Source organism: Notamacropus eugenii, chromosome 3, assembly GCF_028372415.1.
Source record: "Notamacropus eugenii isolate mMacEug1 chromosome 3, mMacEug1.pri_v2, whole genome shotgun sequence".
Lineage (NCBI taxonomy): Eukaryota > Metazoa > Chordata > Mammalia > Diprotodontia > Macropodidae > Notamacropus > Notamacropus eugenii.
In genome coordinates, this window is record NC_092874.1 from 363770072 (window position 1) to 363783402 (window position 13331).

Here is a 13331-nt window from a genome sequence, read left to right on the forward strand (position 1 = left end):
GTTAATGGAGTTGAAAGAAACCAGCTTGGTCTGTGTTCAACATCACTGATACGGTAAGGATAGTCTATACCAGAGGGACAAAGGAGTTCCTAATGGGCCCAGAATTTTGTGGTGAAAGCTCACCTTCAGAGTTTCATTTGACTTTTCAGAATGGTACACCTGACTCACTACCCTGAAATCAGATTTTTCTTTGATATCAGTGAACTTGCTGTTGTAAAGCACTTTACACTCCCTGAGCATAAAAATTGAAAGGTATTTTATCCCTTTAATTGAAACTTGTCTAAAAGAAAGGTGACTCAGATTTGACAGTAACAGAGATGAAACTGAAATATCTACTGAATACATTACATGGTTTAAAGCCAGTAACTGGTGTTTTCATCAGAAGTCTTACCAGTCAGTCAGCTAGCTTTTATTAAGCACTTACTATGTGCCAAAGACTATATTAAGTGCTGAGGAAATAAAGAAAGGTCTAAAAACTAACAATGGCTGCTCTTAAGGAGCTCAAAGTCTATGATATTGTCCTTCTTCAACACAATCTATAGGAATAGATTCTAATTCTACATCATTAATTTTAATTTCTGTTGTCAAATAAACTTGAAGAAATAGAAAATCCTGGAGACTATCATGAAAACCATTTCCCTTATGTTTACATTTAGCTGCCTTGCCACATTAATCTAATGACTTAAGTCTGTTTTCCCTTTGCAAGCTCAGCATGGTTATAAATACAATAAAGAACAGCATTTCTTCCATCATCACTGTTCCCAAAATAAGTTCAAACCAAACACATGTCATATAATATGCCATCTCTACAGTTTTCTTATTACTTGGACATATTTTTCCCACTATTTCTGCTGACAAAAATTAGTCATCATCCTTTCCCAATTTGGATTGACCTCACTTAGATCTTGAAAGGCTGTATACATGGTTTCCCTTCTTTGTCAATTCTTTGTTGGATGTAAATGCAGTTTTCCATGATTGATTTATGGGAAGAAAGTGGCTGCAGTCCAATGTGGACAGTCCAAGAGCAACTCAAAAAAATAGGATGAATGATCCCATCCTCTTCCATTAGGCCATATTTCAGTTTCAGAACCTACTCTTCTATCACCTTTTGGCATAATATATTTTCAAAGTGTCAGAACCCATGCAGCAGATCACTATTGCAAATAAAGTAATCATGGGAAATAGTAACCTGTGAAGAACTATAGACTTTGAAAATCTTCTGTGGTTCAGCAAAACTTTCATGCCACAGGAGGATACAATTGGCACTATAATTAATCCTATTCCTATTCTCAACTACTCTTTAAAGGCTAGATACTTCATCTCTCAGTCATTATACCAGGCGTTGTCACTGGAGAACAAGAACCAAGGTAATGCTCTTATTATTTGTTACCTAGCTGAAGGAACTTCAGAATAAAGAGGACTGGGCATAAAGAAAAGTTGGTTATTGTCCTTCGTTCTCAAAGAGGACCAAAATGACATCACACTGTCAGAGTCAAGTTACAATGCATTCAACTGTGGCTGATCAGACCATTAGGAGCTCGAGAATGCTCTACCATAGGTTGGGCACAAATAATCCATGGGAATATTTGGGGTGGGTTCTCTACATTTGTGCATCTTGCATTTCTACTACTTCAATTCTGCTTTGCTCATAGAGCACAGCACCTTCTCTGATGTGGGCACACCATGCTGAGTTGGTCCTGTGCCAATGTGTTTCTCCCATGTCACGTAATCAGTTCCAAAGGTCTGAAGAGAGACCTTGATAGTGTCCTTATAGTGTCCTTCTTTTGACCACCATGTGAGCACCTGCCCTGTGTGACTTCTCCATAAAATAGTCTTTTAGGCATCTGAACAACATGGCCAGCCCATCATAGTTGCACTTTTTGCAGTAGAGTTTGAATGCTTGGCAGTTTGGTTAGAGAAGGGACCTCCGTATCTGGTGTCTTATCTTGCCGGTGATCTGAATCTTCCTAAGACAATTCAAATGGAAAGGTACTTGAAAAGTACAGAAAAACTGAGTTAGGCAAATCTAGGTAACTGTCCAGCAGCGTTGTTGCTTGCCAAGTACTTAATGCTCTCACAGGCCTCACCTTTGGATATCCCCTTCCTGAATATTGCTCAGATTTCTGATTTTGACCCTTTTTCAATTCAGAGATCACCTCGTACCTCTAGTCTTTCAGGTCTGTAAAGGTCATTAATAGGGAAACCTGTGATCCATTCAATGTTTTCCCCTAATCAGCTTAATTATACTGCAGGGCTTGGGTTTGTTTTTGTTTTTTTTTTTTTCTGGAAGAATCTAAAGGATGCCACCTCCATGAAGTGGGCTTGAGCTCACTGAAAGATAACTCCTCTGAATGATTACCAGTGACTGAGGTTGCTTCCAAAGATGAGATTCAACAGAAATAAGAGGATAAACTCTAATAGAAAAGTTGTACCTCCAACCAGAATCTATTTTAAAAAAAAAAATAAGCTGATAATGCTTTTCTCTCTCTCTTCCTTGGGCTTCTAGCCTAGAATACAGGAAAGCAGACCTAAATTTGGGTGGATATGAGAGAATTTCACACACACACACACACACACACACACACACACACACACACACATACACACACACACACACACACCAGGAACAGATGATGACACTGTCCAGTACAAACACCTAGCTATGGTAAATATGTGGATGCATAATGCCTGATGGAGAAATTCAAAAATGTTTTTCTTGAACTATAACTTAAGTGCCCTAGGCAGTATGAACCTAAGATAACACTTTCAAGACCACAGGTTCACAAATTTAATTGCGCTAAGGAAAAGGGGGCAGTAATTTTTCAAAAATTTAATTACTTGGTGCCCCCTGTAAATTTACTTTCATTAACCCTTTAATGGTTTTTTAAAAATTTGCCTCATTTCAAAAAATATTTTTTCAAAAAGTGATGCATCTTAAATTTAATAATTTATTGTAAATTTGTGGGATTTTTCTGCAATGAAATTTTGATGATGTAACTGCATAGTATCATGTTGTAAACAAGCAATTATACCCACATTTTCCTGCCTATGCATGCTAGACTTTTGGACATGTGATGCACTCACCTACCAACTCTTGCTTGTTAAGACCTGTGGGGGGACTTGACCACTGGTTGGTTATAACTTACATTTTGTGTGCTTTTTGAAAAATAAAAAGTAAATTTGTTACACAACAGATGTAGTATGTACATATAGTTTTTTTCAAAATTTTTTCTCTTCTTTTCTCATACTTCCACTGTCCCCTTATTTTTATTCAATGCCCCTCAATTGCACCTGAGGCTACTACTGCCCCCCTGGATCATTTCAGTTCCCCTCTCCTTTCTTTTTGGATTATATTTTAATTCTCAACGGTTACCAAAGTGCTAGGTACAGAGCAAGTGCTTAATAAATCCTTTATTTATCTGACTTTTGGTATTAAATTCCTCTTGTACTTTCCTTTTGGAAAGACTCAGACATGAGCTATAACCTACCTCCTACAAGGTACCTTTACTAAGTTCTTTTGCTGTTAGTGCTGCCCCACCACCTTAATGAAATTGTTAGTATTGTTCAGTTGTTTTCCATCATGTCTGATTCTTTGTGACCTCATTTGGGATTTTCTTGGCAAACATACTGGAGTAGTTTTCCATTTCCTGCTCCAAATCATTTTACAGATGAGGAAACAGGCAAATGGGGTTAAGTGACTTGCTCAGGACTGAGTCTGGATTTAAGCTCAGGAAGATGAGTCTTTCCGACTCATCAATACACTGCAGCACCTAACTGCCTGACTAAAATTTCTGTAGTATTATTTTGTACCTATTTTGCACTTACCCATCAGGGAACACCTTTCCTTAGGCTGAATACATCTCCTTGAAGACAGAACGGTTTCATTTTTGTCTTTGTACCCTTAACACCAAGCACAGAACCTAATATGTGGTAGACACTTAATAAATGCTTGTTGAGTTGAATTGCAGTTGATTTACATTCTTGAGGCCTTTTCCATTTGCCCTTGCCATCTCCATTCCCCTTTTCGCCCTTCCCACCCCAGCCCCTCCAACCTTCAGGCCTTTTCTGGGTTATCAAACATCCCTTCACAAAAGAATAGAACATGAAACCTTCAGTTATACACACAGATTCCCATTATTTTACACCATAGAGGCAAGCCAAGGGAAGTGGCAGCACTCAGCACTTAGCACATATTTTGTTCATTTCTATCAAGGGACGGCTTGGCTATGATGGGAAATGAAAAATAAGTGGGGAAAAAAGACCCTTGTTTAATGAGCCAGATGCTCCCAGTATGTTAAGAGGGCCATCCAAAAGTTCATTTGGGCAAATGTCTCAACAAACAACACACCCTCCAGCCCCTAGAGACACATTCATCTGCAATCTGCATCCTACCATGACCTGCACATGAAAGGGAAAAATGTGTTCACAAAGCATGCCAGAGGCTGTGAGCATATTTTCTTTAATTATTCATAGGTCTGTACTTACCTATTTTGTCTCCCCCACTTAATAGTAGGTTCCTTAAGCGTCGTAACCATAGTTAAATTCTGGAAAGCCCATCAATCAGATGAGATTTTACATATGTTTATGTATGTTTGTGGGTATACATACATACATACATACACACATGTCTACATAGATATATGTATTTTGTACATATTATTTTACCTGCACATATCTGAGTATATTACATAACTAAGATATACATATATAAAATACTTTGGAAACCTTATATTGTTACATAAATATTAGTACAAGTAGTATTGAGGATCTGACTTACCAAAGTTTGTATAGGAGGGCTGGATACCAAATGTGTGTAGAGAAAAAAGCCTTACACCTTACTGATTGCTAAGAAAGTTGATCAAGAAAACATCGATTATTGGCAAATATGCCTACTATCTAATCTACAAAAAAAAATTAGGAGGCCTATCTAGACATGAATTTAGGACATTCTTGATGAGAATGCAAGTAAGAAACGAGTGAATTTTCACAAACCATGTTCAGCAATGGACCATATCTTTACCTTCTTGCAATTGACTGAAAGATCATGATTATTGTTAGCTGATTATATTTTAATTAATTTTTTTCCAAATTAATAAGCATTTATTTCTCTTCCCCTTACTCTGACCCACTAAATAAAAAAAGAAAAAGAATAGAAAAGCAAAACAAAAAAGGCTTTATTACTAATAAGCAAACAATTACCCATATTGGCCATGTACAAAAATTTTTCTCTCATTCTGCTTATTAGTCTATCACCTCTCGTGAGGAGGTAGGTAGCATTCTTTATCATTACTGCTCTGGACTTATGGTAAGTAATTACACTGATCAGAGTTCCTGAGTTTTTCAAAATTCTTCATTTTTACAAAGCTACGATCATATGATAAACTGTTCTACTACTTCTGCTTAATTTATTCTGCATCGTTTTATAAAAGTCTTCCTAAGTTTTTCTTTCATTTTGTGTCTTATAGCGTACTTTAATTATTAATGGGTTTATACTTACCTGTTTTGTCTGGAATACTATGATATAGTTTATATGTGTATATTGTAGTATGCTATAATGGCACAGTATAGTATCCCATTACATTTATATGATAACTCATATATTCAGTCATTTCCTAATTGATGAAGTATCCTTCAGTTTTTAGTTTTTGGACACCACAAAAAAGAGCTACTATAAATACTTTTGTAATATAGGAGTTATTTCTTCTTTATTTGATCTCTTTGGTGAATAGGTCTAGTAATGGTATTCTTAAGTCAATGGGCATGCTCAGTTTAGTAACTTCTGAGCCATAGTTACAAATTGCTTTCCTTAATCACCATGCCACCAATATAGGCACACTAATAACGTAATAATTTGTGTTTTTTCCTGCATCTTCTCCAACATTTGTGATTTTCTATTTTTTTGTCAACTTAGTCAATCTGATGAGTGTGAAGTGAAACCTCAGAATTGCTTTCATTTGCATTTTTCTAATTATTAAGAGCCTGGAGTATTTTTCATATGACTATAGATAGCTTGATTTTTTTCCTTGAGAACTGTCCCTTCATAACCTTTGTTTATTCTATAAACATTTATCAAGTGCTAGGCAGTTAGGTGACACAGTAGATAGAGTACTAGCTCTGGCGTTAAGAAGACCTGAGTTCAGTGACAGGGGTGGGTGAGAGAGTCTCTTTGGCGGGTCGAGAGGGGAGTGGGGTGCCCCCATAATTCAGGCCCCCCCCCGGGAGGTAGAAGCTGAGAGGCGGCTGCAGACAGGGGCTCCCCAAGCGGGCGGGAGCCTGAATCCATTGCGGAAGGTCTGTGCATAAACCCCCTGAGGGAACTGAGCCTGAGAGGCGGCCCTGCCCCAGAACATAATCTCATACTGAATAGCAGCCCTGCCCCCGCCAAAAGCCCTGAGGCTGGAAGCAGCATTTGAATCTCAGACCACAAACACGGGCTGGGAGGATCAGGAGGTGAGGTGGGTGTGAGGAAAATATTCAGAGGTCAAGTCACTGGCTGGGAAAATGCCCAGAAAAGGGAAAAGAAATAAGACTATAGAAGGTTACTTTCTTGGCGAACAGGCATTTCCTCCCTTCCTTTCTGATGAGGAAGAACAATGCTTACCATCAGGCAAAGACACAGAAATCAAGGCTTCTGTGTCCCAGCCCACCCAATGGGCTCAGGCCATGGAAGAGCTCAAAAAGAATTTTGAAAATCAAGTTAGAGAGGTGGAGGAAAAGCTGGGAAGAGAAATGAGAGACATGAAGTCAAAGCATGAACAGCAGATCAGCTCCCTGCTAAGGGAGACCCAAAAAAATGTTGAAGAAATTAACACCTTGAAAACTAGCCTAACTCAATTGGCAAAAGAGGTTCAAAAAGCCAATGAGGAGAAGAATGCTTTCAAAAGCAGAATTAGCCAAATGGAAAAGGAGATTCAAAAGCTCACTGAAGAAAATAGTTCTTTCAAAATTAGAATGGCACAGATGGAGGCTAATGACTTTATGCAAAACCAAGAAATCACAGAACAAAGAGAGAAGAATGGAAAAATGGAAGATAATGTGAAATATCTCATTGGAAAAACAACAGACCTGGAAAATAGATCCAGGAGAGACAATTTAAAAATTATGGGACTACCTGAAAGCCATGATCAAAAGAAGAGCCTAGACATCATCTTTCATGAAATTATCAAGGAAAACTGCCCTGAGATTCTAGAACCAGAGGGCAAAATAAATATTCAAGGAATCCACAGAACACCGCCTGAAAGAGATCCAAAAAGAGAAACTCCTAGGAACATTGTGGCCAAATTCCAGAGTTCCCAGGTCAAGGAGAAAATACTGCAGGCAGCTAGAAAGAAACAATTCAAGTATTGTGGAAATACAATCAGGATAACACAAGATCTAGCAGCCTCTACATTAAGGGATCGAAGGGCATGGAACAGTATATTCCAGAAGTCAAAGGAACTAGGACTAAAACCAAGAATCACCTACCCAGCAAAACTGACTATAATACTTCAGGGGAAAAAATGGTCTTTCAATGAAATAGAGGATTTTCAAGTATTCTTGATGAAAAGACCAGAGCTGAAAAGAAAATTTGACTTTCAAACACAAGAATGAAGAGAACCATGAAAAGGTGAACAGCAAAGTGAAGTCATAAGGGACTTACTAAAGCTGAACTGTTTACATTCCTACATGGAAAGACAATATTTGTAACTCTTGAAACATTTCAGTATCTGGGTACTGGGTGGGATTACACATGCACACACGCTCACATACATAGAGACAGAGTGCACAGAGTGAATTGAATAGGATGGGATCATATCTTTAAAACAAAATGAAATCAAGCAGTGAGAGAGAAATATATTGGGAAGAGAAAGGGAGAAATTGAATGGGGCAAATTATCTCTCATAAAAGAGGCAATCGAAAGACTCATTAGTGGAGGGATAAAGAGGGGAGGTGAGAGAAAAACATGAAGTCTACTCTCATCACATTCCACTAAAGAAAAGAATAAAGTGCACACTCATTTTGGTAGGAAAACCTATCTCACAATACAGGAAAGTGGGGGATAAGGGGACAAGCAGGGTGGGGGGGATGATAGAAGGGAGGGCATGAGGAGGAGAGTGCAATTCGAGGTCGACACTCATGGGGAGGGATAGGATCAAAAGAGAATAGAAGTAATGGGGGACAGGATAGGATGGAGGGAAATATAGTTAGTCCTATACAACACAACTATTATGGAAGTCATTTGCAAAACTACACAGATATGGCCTATATTGAATTGCTTGCCTTCCAAAGGGAAGGGGTGGGGAGGGAGGGAGGAAGAGAAGTTGGAACTCAAAGTGTTAGGATGAACTGTCGAGTAATGTTCTTGCCACTAGGAAATAAGAAAAACAGGTAAAGGGGTATAGAAAGCTATCTGCCCCTACAGGACAAAAGGAAGATGGAGACAAGGGCAGAGAGGGATGATAGAAGAGAGAGCAGATTGGTCATAGGGGCAATTAGAATGCTTGGTGTTTGGGGGGGAGGGGATAAAAGGGGAGAAAATTTGTAACCCAAAATTTTGTGAAAATGAATGTTAAAAGTTAAATAAATAAATTTAATAATAGAAAAAAAAAAAAAAAAAAGAAGAAGACCTGAGTTCAGATTCAGCCTCAGACACTTATTAACTGTGTGACCCTGGACAAATCACTTAATCCTAGTTGCCTCAAAAGAAAAATTTATTAAGTACTGAAAGGTTCTTAATCTCATATATTTGAATTGGTTACTCATGTAGCTTGGAAATTTCACTTTACCAGAGAAATTTGATGCCAAGGTTTTTTCCCAAGTTTAGTGTTTCCCTTCTACTCAGGTATAGTGAATTTGCAAAAAAATTTTAAACTTTTACTTGTTGATTATGAGGAAGTATTTGATTCATCAGAAGAAAATAGCAAAATGCCACCCTTCAAGCTCTTTAAAAACAAGACATTTCCTTCTCTGTATACACATTCTTCAAATCTCTAACAAAGCTGTTCAACAAATCTCTAATGATAATTGTCAGTCAAGGCATAAAACAGTAAGATGTATGCTGACCAGAAATATTCACCACTGTGATCAAGGAAATCTAGCAGAGAGTTCAGAGGAATTCCCTGTAGATGGCAAACTCCTCCAGAAACCTATATTCATGGATGATGTTTTGTATGGATGATATCAGGCCTCTAAGAAATTGTAGAGTCTCCTGAAAGAGTTGTATAATCACTCAAAGAAGTTCAACCTATCCCTGTCTATCTCTACAGGAAAGACCAAATAGATGAAGGATATCAACTGTCCAGATTTTAACATGCATCTGAACAACATACTATAGAATTTATCCAAAAATATCTGCATATGAGAGATAATACAGATGAGCTGAATCTAGAGTCAAAAGCAAGATGATTGTAGGGTGGATTGTTTCCAAAACATTGTGAAGCACTTTTACTAACTCCAAGTTTACTCTAATAGCAAAAACCCATCTTTATAATACTGACATTTTCATATATTGCTGCTTGGAAAAGAAAACTAGAATAGGTTTCTCAAGAACTAAAGATGAACATGACATATAAGGCAATGGAGAAGCTTATGGTGAGTGTGAGGAGGTTGCAATACATAACAAATGAGGAAATCCAAAGACTAACAGGATATAATCAAAGAATTACGTGCCAGAAAAGATGAGCTGGTCACATGGTGAGAATAAGGGTAGACAGCCAGAGGGCTCCACTGGTATCCTTGCATTGGTTTGAGACAGAACAGGAAAGGACTCTAGCATGTTGAGTGGGCTCCTTGTGGTTAAATTTTAGAGAGCGTGGATAAGGATTGGAAGACATAGGGAAATTTTGATAAGCATCATTGGAAGAAATTCCAAAATTTATGAGATGCCAGATCCATTTCAGATTTTGAGTGTTACTGAATCTAGTACATGACTGTGAACCCCAGGTGCATTCAGCCAATATTAGCCATTAATTATGAATACCTCCATTTTGTGGATATGGAGCTAGAAACTCAGAAAGCCACAGTATCAGTTATTTGCCATTTGCAAGGGTAGAACCATTAAACCATGACTCCTGATAACCTGTTCAATGTTCTTTACTAAGAAGTAAGCTGTTTACCATAGCCAGGTATGCAGGCATACCCTAGGGGAATACCAATTCCCACTGCCTTGAGGAGAAAGAGAAGGGCCAATGAGAATGTTTTCCCCAGAGTGCAGGGTATATCGCCCAAGTCATGCTTTTTATATGCCTATGTTATTTAAATAATTTTATGCTTTCATTCCCCTTTAAGAAGTCTGAGAGACAAATGTAGATATTTAGTGATCCTATAAGAAGGGACCAAAACTAACTAGGACCAGGCACTATTCACAGTACCATCTGGTATAATACAAGGTTCTTATTGTAGCATGACCAAGCTATATCCATGGACTACTTTTCCAAGACTGGGTATCACTAAAGCCATATCTGAATTATAGACACAGTGACATATGCCATAGCACCACATTGGGGCTACTTTATGCACAAACAATACTAGGTTAACTGTGAATCACATATTCATATTTTTTTTTTGTTTGTTTCTGTAGGTCCTATTGTAGTACACTGGTAGTGAGCAATTGGGCTCAGCACGAAGAGATTCAGTTAAGTCAGAGAAGGTTGGAGGATAAGGAAAAGTGGGAAATAATAACTCACCAAGAAAGGCAGCATAGAAAGACTGAATGAGTCAGAGAAAAATGGAGGATGAGGAAAAGTAGTAGAGTAGAAAGGCAATGAATTATTTCCCAAGAATGGCATCACAGCAGAGTGGAGGGAAAAAATCTAATCTGGGAGTTAGGAGACCTGAGTTTGAGTCCTAGCTTGACTATTTTATATCATATTGTTATGTTTTATTATTGTATCATATATTATATCATATTATATGTTATATTGTGTTACATGTATATATCACATGTATTGTATTGTGTTGCATATATATAATATAACATTGTATATAATAGTATGTGTTATATATATTTTATACATATATACATACATAAATACATGTGTAAAATAGGATCTTAGGAAAGTCTCTTCTATGTGTAAGTTTACTCATTTGTAAAATGAAGGGGTTACTTCTAGGCTATTATAATATGAATTCTTTAAAAAATAATGAAGAAAATATTATTGGTTCACAAAAGAAATCAGGCTCCCTAAATTCATTTCTATGACTAATAAAATTGACCATGCAACCACTCTAATCCTGAAGTCACCATTCTGGAATTATAGAAATTCCCCAAACTCCTTTTAGATTACTAAGATTATGTTAGCCTCACAACCCCAACCAAAACTTTCAAACTTACTGACCTTCTTCAGGATCACTTGGTTGACCTTAGACTCTCTTTTAATTCTCTTTCTTTCCATTTCCATTCCCAAAATTCAAATTTCCATTCTACAGCTATAGACTTACTTGATCCTTGACCAACTATGGACAGACAGTTAGGATAGATAATTGAAGATAACAGCTTACAATATGTTACTTTTAAGGCTTGCTAAGCACTTAATATATTACCACATTTTATCTCCACAACAATTTTTGGAAGCAACTGAAATTGTTATAATAGTTATGTCAATAATAAAAATAGTTCATTTTTATTACTCAGTTTTTTTAATTGAGGCAGAACAAAATAAAATTGGCCTCTCCCGGATAACAAAGCTAGTAATTACTTCAGGTAGAATTTTAACTCAAGTCTTCCTGATTCCAAATCTAGATGGATTAAATGTTTCATTTCTTTGTGATACCCACAATTTCTTTTCAATGAGGGAGCTTTGAATAGTAAACTGTGAAAAATATGTTTTTCTCCTCACCCTTGGCTTTCTCTATCTTAAAGAGGGATAGAGGTTTTGTCAAGTATTTGAGCACCTTCTTTGCTGATTCTAGAACCACTATGTCAAATATATACACATACATACATACACACACAAAATCATGTATACACATGTGTGTGTGTGTGTGTATATATATATATATATATATATATATATATATATATATATATATATATATATATATATATATATATATATATATACACAAATACTATATCAGCATTGGCCAACATATGACTTGGGTGACCTTGCACAGCACAGCCTCCCTCACTCAAAACAAAGTCAAGTACAAGTCATGTCATCATTTCTCTGATGGCATGGTCTTCTTCGGCGATGAAGGGCAAACACAACAACAACAACTTGGGAGTCAGAAAAGTAGAAAATAATCTGGCAAGTTAGTCTAGCTTTAGGGATTAGTAACGGGGAAAAAAACAAAATGAAGAGATAAAGCATAGCTCTATTTTATACGTATTTTAGATATTTAGTTCTAGAAGGGATTTTTTAAATCATCTATTTTGACTCCTTTCATATTAAAGATAATAAAACCTGAAGCCTGGGAAAGTTGTTTTTCCTCTCCAACCTAGGTCTACTGATTCAATTCAATATATTCTGCTGCCTTTCCTGACACAGATTTAATTGATTTGAGATGAGTACTATCGGAGTGGATGAATTTAGATCACTTTGTGATTTTAGCTATACATATACATATACATATATATGTGTGTGTGTGTGCACATACATGAACATATACACATATATGTATGTGTTTGAACGAATATTTCCCAAATGCAAACACCTCAGCCTAAAGGCATACATGACAAACACAGTAATCAACCTGTTACAAAGTTAGTTGGAGAAACATTGGGGTTCTGTGAACCCTGTTTTAATGACCTGGGCAGAAGACTGTATTCCCAGTATAGAGTATATTATAGTTTATTCTCACACAGATGCAGATATGTCATCAGTTAAGTTGTATCTTCTGAAACATGATTCTTTTTTGGTAGAATCCTGATCTAATTAGTTTTGAAAGTGTCTGGGTATTAATTTCCCCAGAACCAGCACTATTACCATAATTCCACTCTGTGCACTTACGCACATACTAACATGGCGTCTAGTTTTACAAAGTATACTGCACTCTTTGACCATATAAATAAGAGCTAGATCATGTACCACATTTTAGTATAGGAGATCTTATCTAGTTTTCTTCATAACAGCATCATAAACTACCAATGTGGCTTGCTGAAGAAAATGTGCATTTTAAATAGCAAAATATGAGGAGCAAAATGAAACCTGAGGAAAATTTGACAGTTTTTCACAATGCACGTATATAACAGCTTTATGTGCATCCCAGGCAATATTAACTAGTCACAAACTATGCATATATCTGTACTAACAGACATCCACACACATTTGTGAACAAATCCCTAATGTGATGTTTTCTAAAATAATTTTATAGTACAAGCATACTCTTCCTGAATTAAGAACTTATGGGGT